This window comes from Marmota monax, unplaced genomic scaffold, assembly GCF_021218885.2.
Source record: "Marmota monax isolate L192 unplaced genomic scaffold, Marmota_monax_Labrador192_F-V1.1 WCK01_AAM20220418_F8-fsc00226, whole genome shotgun sequence".
NCBI classification, from domain to species: domain Eukaryota; kingdom Metazoa; phylum Chordata; class Mammalia; order Rodentia; family Sciuridae; genus Marmota; species Marmota monax.
The window spans coordinates 1,310,839-1,328,048 of record NW_026693142.1 but is presented as its reverse complement, the minus strand read 5'-3'; the positions used below and the strand labels follow the sequence as shown (position 1 = coordinate 1,328,048).

The 17,210-nt window shown below is 44.2% G+C and overlaps 1 pseudogene; it reads right to left on the bottom strand.

The window, feature by feature from the left end:
- Window positions 1-921: 921 nt before the first annotated feature.
- Window positions 922-16,247, bottom strand: LOC124099912 (ribonucleoside-diphosphate reductase subunit M2-like; annotated as a pseudogene).
- Window positions 16,248-17,210: the final 963 nt, after the last annotated feature.

Here is a 17,210-nt window from a genome sequence, read left to right as displayed (position 1 = left end):
TGAGATGCCATGACACCCTACCTGGGGTTTCAGAATCAAACACACAAATTGTCTTCTACTGGCACCAGCAGACTACCATCTACATATGCACAGGACTGACTTAAAATCGATTAAAGAATATTTCAATTCATTAAAGAAAACAAAATTTTAAAATTACATGCTTAGCCAACACAAGTTTAATTGTTTAGTGAATTTTGAATTGGCCCCCATTAGTGGTAAATACAACATTTTGTATTTGGTGTAGAAACCAAACGTTTCAGGCTTTTACCTTGACAGTACAATGTTCATTTGTGTGTAAAGTACTAGTTTTATCTACAAGCTAGTTAAGTAAAGCCTGCATTGTAGCAGTGAGACTGCTGTCTTTCAGCTGCCTGGTGACTCTACCTGATGTTTAATCCTGCTGGTCAGGCTTGCTTGAGGGTCCCCTCACTTTGAAGCCAGGACTGCCATTGTTAGTGGTATGGTGAAGCTGGAGCAGCCTGCTTGCAATAGCAACAAGGACAAGATCCTCTGTAAGAATCCAAGGAGCCTGTTTCAAATGTCTTTTCTTTCTAGGTAACACCACTAGCATTATTAAAAATAGGATTGATTCTGAGGTAGCTACACAGTTCTTTTTTGTTTTTCTGAAGGGTTGGGGGGTTGTTTTGTTACTAAGAACTGAACTCAGGGGCACTGAGCCACATCCCCAGCCCTATTTTGTATTTTATTTAGAGACAGGGTCTTACTGAGTTGCTTAGCACCTCACCATTGCTGAAGCTGGCTTTGAACTCTCCATCCTCTTGCCTCAGCCTCTGGAGCCACTGGATGTCATTAATGAATGTTATGTACAATGTGTAGCTGGTTGGTTTCATTTTAGTGGATTTTGGGGGTAGGGAATGAGAAGGGAGAAAAACAAAATCAGCCAAATAAGAGCACATATATTCATTTAGAATCAGCACCCAAGGTAAAGGAATTCTCTGTGGATTCTACATCACTCCCATCCTCTGATACTCGCCCACTCTCAAAGAAATTGGTCTTCCCTTCTGATGAACCATTCTCCATAAAGACAAATGGATTTTCCACTCTGAAAACCTTCTTAAAGTCCAACTCTAGCATGAGCCTGTCTGCCACGAATTCAATGAATTGCTTCATCCAAGTACAGTTCATCCCAATGAGCTTCATGGGCAAGGCCTCCGTGAGGAGCTCCTGTTCCACCCTGACAGCATTGCTCTGATGTAGGTGTAGCAGGTATTCGGACATCGGGCAACAAATTCAGAGTGTAAACCCTCGTCTCTGCTGATAAGTTCATTGGAAAATGTGAGGCCAGGCATCAGTTCTTATATTAAATATTGATGCAAATGAGCCAGAAAAGAAGACTTCTCCCATAGTGGCCAAGACTACAGCACGTTTTCTGTAGGTAGCTTCTTTGTCCCCAGTCCAACACAAGGCACAATCTGCTTTCTTCTTCACCCAAGACATCATTTCAATGGCATTGGAGAGAAATTCCCTGTCTTAGGAATTTTTAATGTAAATGTCAATAAGGAGACCATATATTTCAGAATGTATGTTTTCCATGGCAATTTGGAAGCCACAGAAACAGCCGGCTTCTATAATTTGAACCTCTTGGCTAAATCGCTGCACCAGATTTTCACTTGCTATGCCATCACATGCGTTCAAAGAAAGCTAGAACATGTGATATAAAATATCATTCCTCAGGCTTCAGGGCCTCCCAGTGCTGACTGTCCTTGGAAAGATCCACCTCCTCCGCTGTCCAGAAGGAAGCCTCGGCTTTCTTATACATTTGCCAAATATCGTGGTAATTGATAGCAAACATGGCAAAGTGGCGGAGTTCTCTCGCAGTAGTGGTTCATCCTGCAGTCTGGGGGCAGTTACTTTTTATTTTGTATTTTATTTAGAGACAGGTTCTAATAAAATTTTCTAATAAATCTCTAATAAAATTTTCCAAAAAAGTGTTGGGTGAACCACATGAAATTGCGATTTTCTTAAGTCAAATACTTTTAAAAAGGGGAATAGCCATTTATTGACAATTTCATGTGGCTCAATGGATAAACTTTAGCTGTCACATTGCTTTCCATATCACAAGAGGACCATAGGACTTATAGGTTCTCTTTGGCAGGAAAGGAGTATGGGGCAGGGAGCAGTCCCCACAGCCAAGGAGACAATGCTGCTGTGGTGCCAAGCTCAGGCTCTTGGGTACAAAGAATATTTCTGCAGCCAATAAGCACAAGAAGAAAACATTATTGATCATTGTGATAATGCAAATTAAAGTCAAATTTAGATTCTAACATGTCTACAGACTTAATGAGGATGTGGAGCAACTGTAATTCATGCATTGGGTTGGTGGGAATTTAAAATAATATAGCCACTATGGAAAACAGTTTGGCATTTTTGTCAAGTAAAAATATGCTTATCATGTAACTCAGCAATTCCACTTCGATAAATTTTTCCAAGAGAAATGAAAACATATTCTCACAAAAGATGTTTACAACATCTTCACTTATAGTGTCCTGAAAGTACAACAGGCTAAAGTCAATAATATATGAATAAGCAAACTGTAATATATTTGCACAGTGGAATAGCACGAGTAATTCAGAAGAATCAACTACTGGTAAACAGAACACAGATAAATTTTGGGCTGAGACCAAAAGCAGCCGAACAAAAGGGTCCATGAAGCATAAGTCTGTTTATGTGTAATTCTGAAAAGGTCACGTTACGCTCTAGCGTCAGAAGTCAGACTGCTGGCTGCCTGGGTGGATGAGGCAGGCTCACTGAAAGGAATAGGGCAGCGCTGTCCTGATACAGCAGTAAAGGCACACGTGAAGCTCACAGTTAGGCTATGAGCATTTCATTGTATATAAATATTTATTTTATCCTTCAATAAATTTGAAGTATTTTAAGATTTTTTAAATACTCCACACAGAGATGTCAGACACACTCCTGAAGCATCTGCTGAATTTAACAAACTGCAGTATTATGCAAATCCAAGTTCTTGAGTTTCATTGTTCACTGGAACTTCAATTCCATAAGACAAAAGCTCATCAGTTGATTACAGAGAAATAGCAATTTTGGTTCTCATTTCTAGTACACCATCAGTGCTGCTCACCAAAGAGCCCCCCACCCTGTGACAGGAGATGAAGATCAAATATGGGGATGAAGCCAGGGGGACCATGCCCCAGACGACCCGGGACGAGGCATTGCTGGTGGTGTTCTGTAAGATCTGTTTCTGATGGTGCATGTGTAGAGCATTGATCAAGAGACAGTACTCACGGGCATCGCAGACAGTGCTGGCTGATCCCCCAGCCTCTGCTGCTTACCAAAGGAAAGTAGGGGCAGAGATGGCCACCCGGAGGACGTGAGGACAAGGACTGGCCCAGGTGCACACTGCAGCTTCCCCTCCCACATTGTGGAGAGCCAGGGACTCTGTGTGAAATTAACAGTAAAACTGGGAATTGTATAAAGGCAAATTGAACATTGTTCTGAGTGTGGCAATGCTAAATAACTTCCCCAACTAAACCAGGCCTTGGCTATTTGTCCAGGTCACATATTTACTTCCAAAGAGTGTTCAGGTTCCCCTCATTTCTTGCCAGCATGGTTTCACTTCTCTGAGTCTGAATTCTTCGTGTGATCTGATTCTTATTCGAGCACTTGGTCTCCCATTGTGCCAGCTCACGGGATTGGCTTGTGTGCCCTCCCTGCCTTGGTTCTCATTCTGGGGCTAAGTCGTGCCAGGCCTGGGGCTGAGCAGCAGAAACACAAAAATGAATGGGATGCTGTTCCTCCCCACAGGGAGTCTCAACCCAGCACCAGCCAACTGCTCTGTGTGGCTGACAGCAGAGTAGCAGGATCCTTGGTAAATCTGCAAGATCAAGTTACTAGAACAGTTCTTACTGAAAGGAGTTAACGATTCCAGAGTCAATAAATGAGTGTGCCACATTCAAAAGCTGGCACTGCTAATAACCATAATTTTAATTCCTCAGATGTTGACTGTGGGTTGGATAAAGAAATCTCATCATTGATTACTGCAAGTAAAAAATCAAACTGTAATTAATCATTCTGGCTAAACACAAGTCTCATGAAACCCATGTCTCCATGACAGCCCTGCATGTTTCTTGAGTGATTTTTATGGTGCAGTGACCTCACAGCAGTCGATTCACAAGTCTAGAACTTCATTCCCTCACTTGCGTATGCAGGAGAGAGGGCAGGGTTTCCTAAGGTACATAGGGACATCTCAGCTACGCAGATAGGACCACCCACACTTGTGTAGCTTCCAAAACTTCACGCAAAGGTCCCCCCAACACACACAGACACACACACGTTTACTGGTGCATTATAGTTGCACACATTGATGGGAATTGTTACATATTTGTACAGGCACACAGTATGACAACATAATTTGGTCAATATCACTCCCCAGCACTTCCTCCCTCCCCACTTCCCACCCTTTCATCCCTTTCCTTTACTGATCTCCCTTTGATTTTCCTGAGATTCATCTCTCACCTTTTTCCTTTTCTCCTCTCTAGTTTCTACATACGAGAGAAACTAAATGACCCTTGACTTTCTGACTTTTGACTTAACATAAAGGTCTCTAGTTCCTTCCATTTTCCTGAAAATCACATAATCTCATTTTTCTTTATAGTTGAATAAAACCATCGTGTGTATACCACATTTTCTTTATCCATCCATCTGTCTACTGATGGACACCTAGCAGTCTGGTTATAGTTTGACTACCATGAATTGTGCTGTAATAAACATGGATATGCTGGTATCAATGTAGTAAGGTGACTTTAATTCTCCAGGGTAAACACTGAGGAATGGTATAGCCAGGACATATAGTGCTTCCATGCTTAGTGTTTTGAGGAATCTCCATACTGATTACCATAGTGGTTGTACTGATTTATAATCCCACCAAAAGTGTACAAGTATTCCTTTTTCTCCACATCTTATCCAGCATTTATTATTGTTTGTATTCTCGATAGCTGCCATTCTGATTGGTGTGAGATGACCTAGAAAATGTTTTAAGAAAGGGAGGAACCCTTTGTCCCATTCCTTCTGGAATAATAAAATTTAGAATTAGAAGACACCTTGCAGAGTATAAGGAAATAGGTCTCTGAGCATCAAGGCCTTCGCCAAGGCCATACAACCTAGAAAGATCTGAGCCAGGACTAGCATCCTACGTGGTAGACACTCATCACTTTGTCCGTCTGGAGAAGGAAAAGTACCCTTTGTATGGGGGACTTGTACTTTCTGCCACTCCATACCCCAACCTATGGCCAGCAGGAACTGCTGATGTGTTGCATCCCCAGCCTCAAGAACAGTTAAAAAATGGTCATGATTCAGGCAGCCAAGCACCTGGTGATAAGATTCAGGAATCTTATCAGCACCTCCACCTCCCCACCGGCAGCTCTTCAGGGCCTGGCTGCAGCGGGTGGCCCTTAACCCCAGTGAGGGCCCTCAGACACTGTGCACCTCAGCTGGGGTGCATCCTCACAGACCTTGAGGCTGGGAGAAAATTACCAAAAGTGCCAGTGGCCATGCCCACGCCCTTCCCAGAGGACCTGCTCAGAGGACGGGAAGGTTAATATAGTGTACAACTCTCACCAGCAGGAAATGAAAACAAGGTGGATTGCGGGTTTCTGAGCAGCAGACAAATACCTGTCAACTGAAGGGAGCAGGAGCACACCTAACCAAAAGGCATTTGCCAGCTGTTGGGGTTCCCTGGCTCCCCGCCATTTGTAAGGCATTCCACAAAGTGCTGGACGTGGCAAGAGCAGCATACGCTGCCTCTGCCAGTAGCAGCATTCAACAGGCCTTAGAGGGGAGGCAGCCAGCAGGGGCACAGCAGGAGGAGAAGGATGTCAGCGTAACGCAGAAGTGGCTCCAGGGAGTTTAACTTCAGGGTTCTCAGTCGTGAACTCTTGTGTCTAAGCAGTTAAAGGATCTGCTATCATCTCTTTTTATTCCATTTATTTATTTATTTATGGTACCAAGGATTGAACCTAGAGACACTTAACCACAGAGCCAAGTCCCCATCCCTTTTTATTTTTGAGACAGGGTCTCACTAAATTGCTGAGGCTGGCCTTGAACTTGCAATCCCCTGCCTCAGCCTCCTGAGCCACTGGGATTACATGCATGCACAACCTTTTTTTTTTTTTTTAAGTGATCAAATTGGATAATCATATTGGATGGAGTAATCACCCTCATCCAAGACCCCCAGTGGATGCCTGAAAATGTGTTATAATACCAAATCCTTGTATATATGGGGTTTTTCTATATGTACATGCCTATGTTGAAGTTAAATTTATAAATTAGGCACAAAGATTAACAACAATTACTATTGATAGCAGTATACTTTATTGCATTTGCCCTGTGGGGCTGTTATTAAGTAAAGTAAGGAGTACTTAAAACAGGCCCTGCAATGCTGAGGCAGTGAATCTGATAAGTCAGAGGGCTACTGAGTGACAAAGGGGTAGGATATGTTGGGCAGGAATGACTCACAACCCAAGAGATTTCATCACACTGCTCAGAATGGTATGCAATTTAAAACATGAGTTGTTTACTTCTGGGATTTTTACATTTAATATCTTCAGACAATGGGGCTGGGGCTGGGGCTGTAGCTCAATGGCAGAGTGCTTGCCCAGCAGACTCTGGGTTTAATTCCTTGCACTCCAAAAAAAAAATTAATAAATCAGTCGTTTGGAGGTTGACCAGGGTTTACTGAACCCTCAGAAAGCAAAATCTAGAGTAAGCAGCGAACAACTCTATCTTCTTTGAACTCAAACCACACCTGAAAATGATTTCCTGCTGAGAAGAGTCAGTGGTAATATTTAGACAATTACCATGACGCTTACAAGATCACCAAAATTAAAAACTGTTAAAGCCACTAATAAACCTCTCATTGACATACTTTGGAATTGAGAAGGAAAAAATACTAAAGTTTTGATAAATATTTGCCTAATAAGTAGAATTGTGTCTCCATGCACAGTGGCATACTACTGTAATCCCAGCTAATCAGGAGGCTGAGGCAGCTTAATGAGACCCTGTCTCAAAAGAAAATAAAAAGGGCTGGGGTGTGGCTCAGTGGTAGATGGCCCCTGGATTCAATCTCCAATACCATAAAATGAAGGAGGAGGAAGAGGATAAAGGGGAGAAGAGTATGGAGAAGGAGAATCTTAACAATTCAGTGAATGAGGAAGAATTTTTTTATAAAACAGGATATAAAATAACAGCACAAAGGCAGAGACTGATAAGTTTTATCTCATTAAAATTTGAAACTGTTCTGTGTTTAAAGACATCATTTAAAATATGAAGAGATAAGCCACAAACCAGGAAAAGATAGTTGCAGCACATACCACTAATAAAGGCTTAGTATCCAGTGCACGTGCACATCTCTTACCCATGAAATAGACAGGTGGGCCAAGGTAATGAACCCCAGACTATAGGCGAGGGACCTCAAGTGGCTAATGACAGTGGCAAAAGCTACTAAACCTCACTCTGTGTAAGATGTATGCAAATTAAACAATAGCATTTCTCATCTGTCAGATTGGTGAGAATCTAAGAGTTGGGAGTTACTAAATGCTGGCAAGGATGTGAAGTGGCCGCAAAAAAGAACCTGACCACAATTAAGCTTCTTTGGTGACCCCTCCCACCATAATTAAGCTTCTTGTCAGCAAGATTTTACAAAGAGTGTCAACAAGGTTTCACAGGAGTTCTGCACAGAGCTTTATGTGGTTTGTAACTTTCTCTTTCTTGTAAAACCTAGGTCTGCGTCAAGCTTATTACTGTGCAAATGATACTATTTCTGCTTTCCTCCAGACCTGGCACCCGGAGATTTTTAGGCAAGAGCCCCTCTGGACCACCTCAGCTTAAATAAACTTGCTTCCTGAAAATTCCTCATGTATCCAGCTTCATCTGTCCTCAGCAACAGAAGTGTACCTTAGAGCAAGCTTTGAAGAGTAACTTGGCAAGTTGAATGAACTAGCCCAGCAGCAGGCTTATACAGCCACTTCACTGCCAGCCACGAGCCCGACAGTGAGATGCGAGCCAGAATGATCTTGCAGTGTTATTAATAGGAGAAAAACCAAACCAAAGCCCCAAACAAATAAAAGCATGAAGTAAACCATGTCTAGCTGCCAAGCAGAAAAAGAAAAGGAAAAGGAGGAGAGCAGTTATAATAGCTCACAAGGTGACGGTGGCGAACTGGAGCCCTGCACACTGAAGGGGACCGCCCGAGAGCAGAGAGCTGAAAGCTGAACAAAGACTCCAAAAGGAGTGAAGGTGTGTCCACGTGAGGGACTTCACAAGAGGCCAGAGCATAGAGCAGGCACCCCTGGCAGATAGGCCCGGAGGGCAAGTCAGGAGGGCTACCCGTGACTCACAGGGATTCAGTGTGCTTTCCACTCGGTGCGTTATAGTCATCTCTAAAACTCACTGCACGTCATGAGGAGTCAGATTTCTGTTCTACATCCACGTAGAAGCAGAACCCTCCTGATTCTGCAAATTCCTTCCTGTCATAATTATATCTTATTTTCCACTGTGCAGTTTTAGTTGTAAACGTTTATTAATACAAATATTAATACAGCTTTATTAGTCTGAAATTTTGAACATTTGAAAAGTCAGAGAATAGCACTCTATTTGATTTTTTTATTTGAATAAATAGGATGGAGACAAGTGATCATGCTATTGATTTAAAATCAGCTGGACACTGGTTTCTTAGAGGTAATTTGAGATGCTTTGTTGAGTTAGAACTGCCTAAGAATGTGTGTGTGTGACTGGAAATTGAACCTAGGGCTGTGCATGCTAGGGAATCACTCCACCACTGAGCTACACCCTCAGTCCCTAAGAAGTGTTTGGACTGAGTTGACTTTATTTTCTAAACTGAAGGCCTATGAAATATCCCACTGAATCAAAGTCAAAATAGGACATTAAGATTTTTCTGTGGGGAAAATTGATAAAAATAAATTGAGGTCAAAATTCTGCCCATCAAAAACACGAAGCCTGTGTACCTGCATGTACTTGCCTAGATGCCAAGCATCTGGCCAGGTATAAAGTAGAGAGTCAGAAGAGTGCTTTTCCCTGCCATCCAGCAACTCCGGATTCCCATGCAGACACACAAATAGAAGGCAGAGCAGGGCAGGGTGTGCACAAAGTAGGGCTGAGGCGACGGCTGCCGGAGCTGCCCCGAAGACCCCGGGTCCTGGGAGAGTTTAGTACACTAGGTGAGTGCAGGCAGCAGCATCTCCAGCAGGGTGAGCCACCAGGGACAAGGTACCTCTCACTCTTTGACCCAATATATTTTTTAATATTCAAAAATGATTTCTTTAACAGAGGAATGGAGTCCTGCAGGGCAGAGTTGTGAAAGAGCGTCACTCAGCCTGTCCTACATTTTGAGTGTCCCCAAGTATACATTTCTCATACAGTGGGGGCTTGTGAGGCCCAGCCCCTTCCTTAGAAGGCAGCCCCAGAACCTTCCTTTGGCAGTCCCCTGGATGGGGAGAGTAAAAAGCTTCAAACACGCCTGGGCCGGATGCAGTGGCCCAGACTGTGTCCTCCGCTGTGCCTCTCATTCCTACACCTCCTGAGTGTGTCTGCTTGGTTGTTTATGTCATGACCAACAGGGGACCACGTGGCTGTCAACCATGGTGCTCTTGAGTCCATGTTGCTAATTAAATTCTACTTTTCAGCCTCAAAAGCAGAGGTTCTGATCAGGAGGTCATGGATTGAGCTGGGAATGTGTGTGCTAAAGTGTAAGCAGACCTGAAAGTGACCAGGAGAGCCCTCTGGACCACCAGCCTCCAAGAGGTCAGGACTGCCTCCTGGCGCCTGCTCCCAAGGCCTGCCAGGGAACCAGTGTGGGTGGAATCACAGAATCTCTTGATGCGTTGATGAGTGCAGTGATGGACCGTGGTTCTAGGATGGGCATGCAAGGAACTGAACCCATAGGGCAGGGGAGAACAATAGACTGTCTTATGGTGGACACTTTTGAGCAGGAAGACTAGGTATTTGGGAATGGAGAAGGCCTAGAATCCGGGTCATTTTTGAAGAATAGAAGGTGGTGGACTTTTGATTTGTGATTATTGCAAGGCCTGGATTGATAGTTACTGGGTTAAAATCTATTATGCTTTGGGTCTGAAATTTCCCCTCAAGCTCGAGTTTGAGGGCTTCGTCCCAGTGCAGCAGTGCTGAGAGGCGGGGCTGGAGAAAGAGGACTTTCTCTGACCTAGTCAGGAGATTGATGGTTTGAAGGTGTTATTGGGAGCTGAAGAACTGGGGCCTCACTGAAGGAGTGGGAACCACATCTGCCCCTGGACCCTTCCTCGCCCTTTCTCTGCTTCCCACCTGCCATGAGCTGACCTGCTTTCCTCTGCCACACCCTTCACCGCGCCCAGAGCTGCTCTATCATGGAATCAAGCTCTGCAACGGTGAGGCAGAATGCGTCTTTCTTCCTTTGTTTTTCTCAGGCATTTGTCACAGGGACAAGAGGGTGACTGACACAGAGTACAAAAACTTTCTGTTGTTATTTGCTGTCGTGAAATGACCAGGTAAGTGTCATTCCAGTAGCACAGAGGTGGCTCAGTCTCAAGAAACACACCAAGAGGAGACACCTTATGACCACCTCAACAGTGTGCTCATAGACACTGATAAATTTGGCAATAGCCCTAATCAAAATTGCTAGCTTAAAGAAAAGTTAAAAAGTGCCTACTCCAACAAAATATAACAGCACATTCAACTCTTTCATTGTTATAAACTTGATATCTTGAAATCATTTTGAACTCATGAAAGAGCTGAAAAATAATCAAAAGGATTTCCATATATTCTTTGCCCAGATTGACCAAACATTAATATCTCCCCAGCCCTGGTCCCTTCAGCAAGATCAGGCGATCTGACGATGCTACACTCCTGTCTGAGAGAGAAATTCATTCTGACCTCCACTGCTGTGCTCTCTCTGGTCCAAGATCTGATCCAGGTCACAGGCTGCATTTAGCAGTCATGTTTCCATTCTCATTGGACCTGGAGCAGGTCTTCCCTCTCTCTTTATTTCTATGACCTTGTCACTTTCAAAGAGCACTAGCCAGTGATTTTGCAGTGTTCCTCAACATGCCTGGGAGATCCTGGTGACATGGTCCAGGTTGTGCATTTCTGGCCCAACACCACACGCGCACCCCAGTCTTCAGAGCACCATCAGGAGGGACAGGGTGGCTGGCCCCATTCCTGGGCACGCCCTGGAGGCATCCTGCACAGTCAGGAAGGCAGTGGGGAGCAGACTGTCTCCTGGGGAGCAGAAGAAACACATCCTCTTGATGGGTCCCTACTTGATTTCGTCTGGCCTAATTGCAGAATTTCCCCCAACAGGTGACTAAATTAAGATCTCTTCCATTTAAAAGCAAAAGCAGAAAAGGCGGAAGGACACTACCTTTGGGCACAGCTATAGCCATAGGGAAGCACTTGGTCTCCTGGGCCTCCTCCTGGAGGCAGGCAGGCTTGCAACCTGCGTCCACGCTGGGATTAGGGGCACGTGGTGCCTCACATGTGAACTGCTCTACACACACATAATGTGGTAGGGACAGACGAGGCCAGGCACCGAAGACAGCAGGAGACAGTTTTATTGGGCTGCAGCCAGGTTCAGAGGGCACAGCTTTTGCTGTGATCAATCAATCCCCTGAACCCCGAGTTCAGGGAGTTTCAGAGTTTTATACCCAGCGTATAAGGGGAGGGGCTCAGAAGTTCACAGTCTGCAGAAGTTCACATAAAAGCAGCTTTTTCTCTCACTGTTCAGGGCAAGTTAACTCTTCAAGGACACCACCCGAGAAGGGGAGAGCTTCTTCTCCCCTTTCTTTCCTCCCCCTGCCGGCTGTTACCATGGGCCCATTTGTGACTTATCTTAAAAATGTAGACATCTCTGTGAAGCCCAGCTCAAGGCCACAGGCCTTGTTTTACATTTCTTCAAAGTACTATACTGGATACGTTTGTGAAAAAGTAATAAGAGGGTGTCCAGCACCTGGTATCTTCTCTGTCCAGTGGCCAAGTAAACAGGGTGACACAAAAATAGGAAGTTTATCTACATTGGACTCCTTCATAGAGACTCTTTTGCTGACAGTCCCAAAATCAACCATGGTGAAGAGGGCGTTTCTGTGGAGAAAGGGGGTGCCACGTCAATAAAACGGGATTTTTTGTTTTCAGTGAATAATTAGCTACAATAAAACTTTGATTTTATTATGATAAAGCACACAGAACATGAACTACATCATTTTAACCATTTCTGAGTTCGCCACGGGGTCATTTGAGTATGTTTACGTTGTTGTGCAAGCAGCAACACCATCGTCTCCAGAACATTCTCACTGAGAGTAAAACCCTATGTTCTTTGCATGCAGTTGGTGTGTGTGCTGACAAACACAGAGCTGCCCCGGGTCCCAGCATGGTCCCAAGTCTCCTCTGTGGTCCACACTCCCACCCGGCCCTTGGAGCCGCTGGTCTGCTGTGTGCCTCTGTTTGGCCTCTCCTAGAGTGGTGCACACGGCAGCCTCCTTGCTCAGTACGGTGCGTCTGCAGTTCCCGGGTTGCACAGGGTGCCCACGTCCTCTGTTCTGTTGCTGAGAGGCATTCTATCAGGACCACCAACCCAGTTCCTGAGCTCTTCCAGCTTTGTGAATAGAGAGAAAGTGCTGTGACCATCCTCAGGTAAGTTCTGGGTGGGCATAGGCTTTCACTTCTCGTGGGCAGACGCCGGGAAGCGAAACTGCTGGGCAACGTGGGACGCAGATGCTGAACACCCTCCTGTCACTCCTGCCAGCCTGGCCTCCAGGGGCCAGCTCCGCACTGCGTCTGCAACAGCACTTGGGTCTGGAGGCACATTGCTGCAAGTCCTGGGCAGCTGTTGGATTGTCACCTCTGTTTTTAGTTAACTATTCAAATAGACGTGAAGCGGTATGTCACTGTGGTTTTAATTTGCATTTCCCTTGTGATGGCTGAAGATATTGAGTGTCTTTCCATGTGCTTCTTTGCCTTCCGCGTGGTCAAGTCTTTCCCCCACAGTTTACTTGGGTTGCTTCCTCACTATCAAGTTTCGAGAATTGGATACAAGTCTTTATGTTTTTGTGAATATTTTCTCCCAATTGGTGACTTGTCTTCTCATATTCTTAAGGATCTTTGGAAGAGCACAAGATTTTAATTTGGATGAAGTCTAATTTATCAATTTTTTCTTTTATGTTGTGTTTTGGTGTGCTAAGTGATCTTACCTCACCTGAGGTTGCAATGATTTTCTTCTAGAAGTACAGTGATTTTAGGTTTTACATTTACGTCTACATCCCATTTCAAGTTAATTTTTATTATTGTGTTAGTTATGAGTCACAGCTCACTTTTTCACTTAAAAATTATTTTCTTCTGATACGAAAAGAGACTCAGGCTTATTGTAGAAGCTTGAAATGGAGAAAAGAATAAAATTAGCCTTTGTCTTTTGTCACCTTGTGCTGCTATAACAGAATACAGTAGACCAGGTAGTGTAGAGAGAGCAGAAGCTCATCTGTCAGCGTTTTGGAGGCTGGAGGTCAAGGCCACAGCCCGGCAGGCTTGGCCTCTGGTGAGGGCTGCTCTCTGCTTCCAAGATGGTGCCTTGTTGCCAGGTCCTCCAGAGTCAGGGGCAGAAGGACCAGAGGAAACCAAGACTCTTTTATGGGGACCTTAATCCCACCCAGGAGGGGAAGAACACAATGGCCTAAAGACCTGCCTTGTCATCCTATCACCTTAGGCACTAAGTCTCAGCATCTGAATTTTGGAGGGGACACATTCATACCACACGCATAGTCCAGCCAAAAATGATAATCTCTTTCAATTTTTCAAGCATCACCCTTGTTGTGTATATTGCTTGAGTTCAAGTTGTTTGTAAAATTCATATCTTCCTTTTGTCAACTTAATACCTTAAGTATTGCCCACACACTCTTAGTAAATATATTTCTTAAATGAAGTCTCTTGGGGTTTCCTTATTACTAAATAAGCACACTTGTTATGTGAAACTAGAAAGTAGAAAAAATGGCATTGAAAATACCTTTGTCCTACTACTTGGAGACACTCTGTTTATATGCTTCCAAGTATTATCTCCAGATGTATATTATTTCATTGATTATTTCATTGATTTAATGCATGCAATCACATGAATATTTTATAGCTTAACTATTCTGGTGCAATATTTAGGATGTACCCAAGTCTTTCTTTTACACGTACTGCTGGAATGGACAATTTGTCTGTGTTTCTCTTGATTTCAGATTTTTTTTTTTTTTAGGTTTGATTCCAAGAGGGTTCAAATCAGCCCAAGGCTATAAATATTTTTAATGCTCCTGAACCTCAGGCTTGAATCTCCTCTGGAAAGGTTGGATCAGTTCGTCTCCTCTCATGCCGTACTCTCATGCCGTACTTGCTATTAATACATGTGGTGTGTGTGATAATTTGGTTGGTGAGCCATGATGTCTTGGTATTGGCTTTCCTTTATATTTGATTGCTACTGAGGTTACATGTTTTTTCCAGCGTTCACTCTCCTTTGTAATCACCTGTTTCATGATGTCTCTGGTTATTCCTTTTACCCATAAGTTAGCATCTCTATTAGTGGGCATACTAAGGCACGTTCACCGTTAGATAGAAAGCATCCCGTAGCCCTGTCAACTTGACATCTTTACCGCTTAGTATGTGTGGAAGAAACAAGGAAAATGTATTTCTATCAATCTTTGTGTTGTTGGCCTCTTGATTTCTTGAAAAACAAAAAAGACAAAATGTGGTTTTTTTTTTTTTTTGACCTTTGCATTTGTCCATTATCACGCCAAGTTTTTGAGACAATTAAGTCATAATTATTCTTTAGATAGGATCTTATCCTTAATCCATGATTGATACCTCGGGCTGAAGTAGTGTGAGGTGGCGTAGAAGAATTGTCTCTGAGAAGGCAAACATGTTAATAGAAGACAGGTTGTCAGATGTGCTCAGATGAAAACAAGGAGGAGAGAAGGTAATCTGCTAATTTGCTCTCAGGTGGCCCGATGACATCACTGTTAGCATGGGCTCCCCTTGGATTTCCCTCCTCGCTATGGAGCCTTGGTGGTGCCACCTGCTGGCGGTCATCGGCACTGCGTGGGAGCGGCTCCCTGAGAAGGGACCAGTTTGGGAACATGGGCCTGTAGGATGTCTGAGGATGAAAGCTGCTTCACATTTACAATCAGGGGTTAAAGATGGCCTGACCATATTGCTAGCAACCAGGTGAAGGCAAGCCAGGCCCACGACCTGGTTCTCTGGCCTTGTTTCCAATTATCACAGCAACTTTGATGATGACAAGGGTGCTGAGAGACACCCAGTAGTCTCAATGTCATAGAGAGGGTCCTTGAATGGCAGCGTCCTTGCAGCCCTTCAGAGAGCCATTGGTCCCTCGCACTCCTTAAGGAAGCGGTGGCACTGAGTGCTGTGTACCTTCTCTTTGTTCCATTTATTCAAAAGGGAAACTGATGCAGAAGCAGGTGCAGCAGTTCAAACCACCTGGGTCCCCATACTCTGTTTCAGAAAAACGGATTACAGAAGCTAAATCTATGTGATGACTAATTTAAAATTAGAACTCAACAGAATTACAAGGGAATTTTTTCAGTGTGAGAAAAATATGCTTCATGTTTCTTTTAAATATCATTTAAGTTTATTAAAACAAGCTGACACACTTTTTATAACATCTCTATTTTCTGACCCAGCAACTTGAATACCTTAAAACTAGGTGCAAAACCTCACTCATCCTGTGTTCTCTCTGATTCTCACCGGCAGATTTGCACGGGCTAAGTGGGGAGGAAGCAGGGCCCAAGGAGGCTGGCAGCGCTGTCTTGCTTTTTAAGTGAGAAATGGCTCTCAGATATGTACCTGTCGGTACTCTCTGGCAGATGCCCATTTCTCTTTCCTTCCAGTCAGAATAATTTTTTTCACAATATTATTTTCTGCTGGGAGAGCATGAGGGCTGATCCCTGGGAGCAAAGTGAACCCATTAAGACCTTGAAACAATGCTGTGCAAGTCACAGCTCGTCTGCAAACCAGCTGATGATGTGCAGTTTAGAAAGACAAGCCCATTTGGACACCCAAGTTCTCAACTTAATTGTGGATTTAGTTTAAGGCTGCTGTTCTCATTAGGAGCTCTCAGTGCATCAAATGGGTGTTGAAAAAGAAAATGAAACAAAACTGAAATGAGCTTTGGAGGCCAAAGAATTAGCACAAGCCTGGCAGTCACCTTGCAGCCTCATGTTGCCGTATTTATGTCCTCAATGCACAAGTAGACCTTCCTATATGGCTCCGGCAGCCAACTGACTTGTGCTGCACTCAGAGACCCAGGATGTCCAGCAAAAATGCTGGCTGATCAGTGCTGCTGGGCATCTTTGGACGGGTTCTATGGGCTTGCCACGGGGATCTGGAGAAGCCCCAACCTGGACACCCTGACTCTACAGCAGTGAAGTACATCTAATATATGGGCCTGAGAGACCAAGGAGATGGCTAGCTTTGCAACTGAGGATTATGTCTAACAGATGGGCAAGTCAAGAGTCTTGCCTGCTGTGTGCAGGAGAGGAGCATTCCCACCTCCTGGAGACAAGTCCTCAGCCCTGTGAACAAACAGCTCGGAGAAATCAGGCTCTGAGGGTCAACGAGTATGTATGTATTCCTAGATGCAAAACATGGCTGAGGAATTCTAGAACAGTTTTGCATCGCTGCGGTGTATTGAAGCTCCCTCAGATACAAAATGCAGTCATTTTCCTAAACACCTGGTAGCTTATTGGTCTGCTTGGACAGAAGAGCAGAACTATGAGAAATGAGTCCAGCAAGCATTCCTCCCATCTGCAGGCAGCAGACCACCCTTCACATCTGGCCAGAGTATGTTGAAACACAAAGTAGCTGTGGGCTGAACAGCAGCTCTAGCTGTGAAATTCTCATGAGGAAAGCTCTGCAGACGTCCCCAGTGCTCCTGGGCTCCAGCCACAGGTATTTCAGAGTCAGAAAACTGTAGCTTTAAGATATAAAGCCTGAATTCTCAGGTCTAGGCACAGGTCCCTCCAGGGGGCCCTAGCTTCCTGCAACTAGAGATACTGTTCTTTAAGTTTACAAAGTGGGGGGCTGGGGCTGGGACTCAGTGGTAGAGCACTTGCCTAGCTTGTGTGAGGCACTGCATATAAATAAAATAAAGGTATTGCATCCACCTACTACTAAAAAATAAA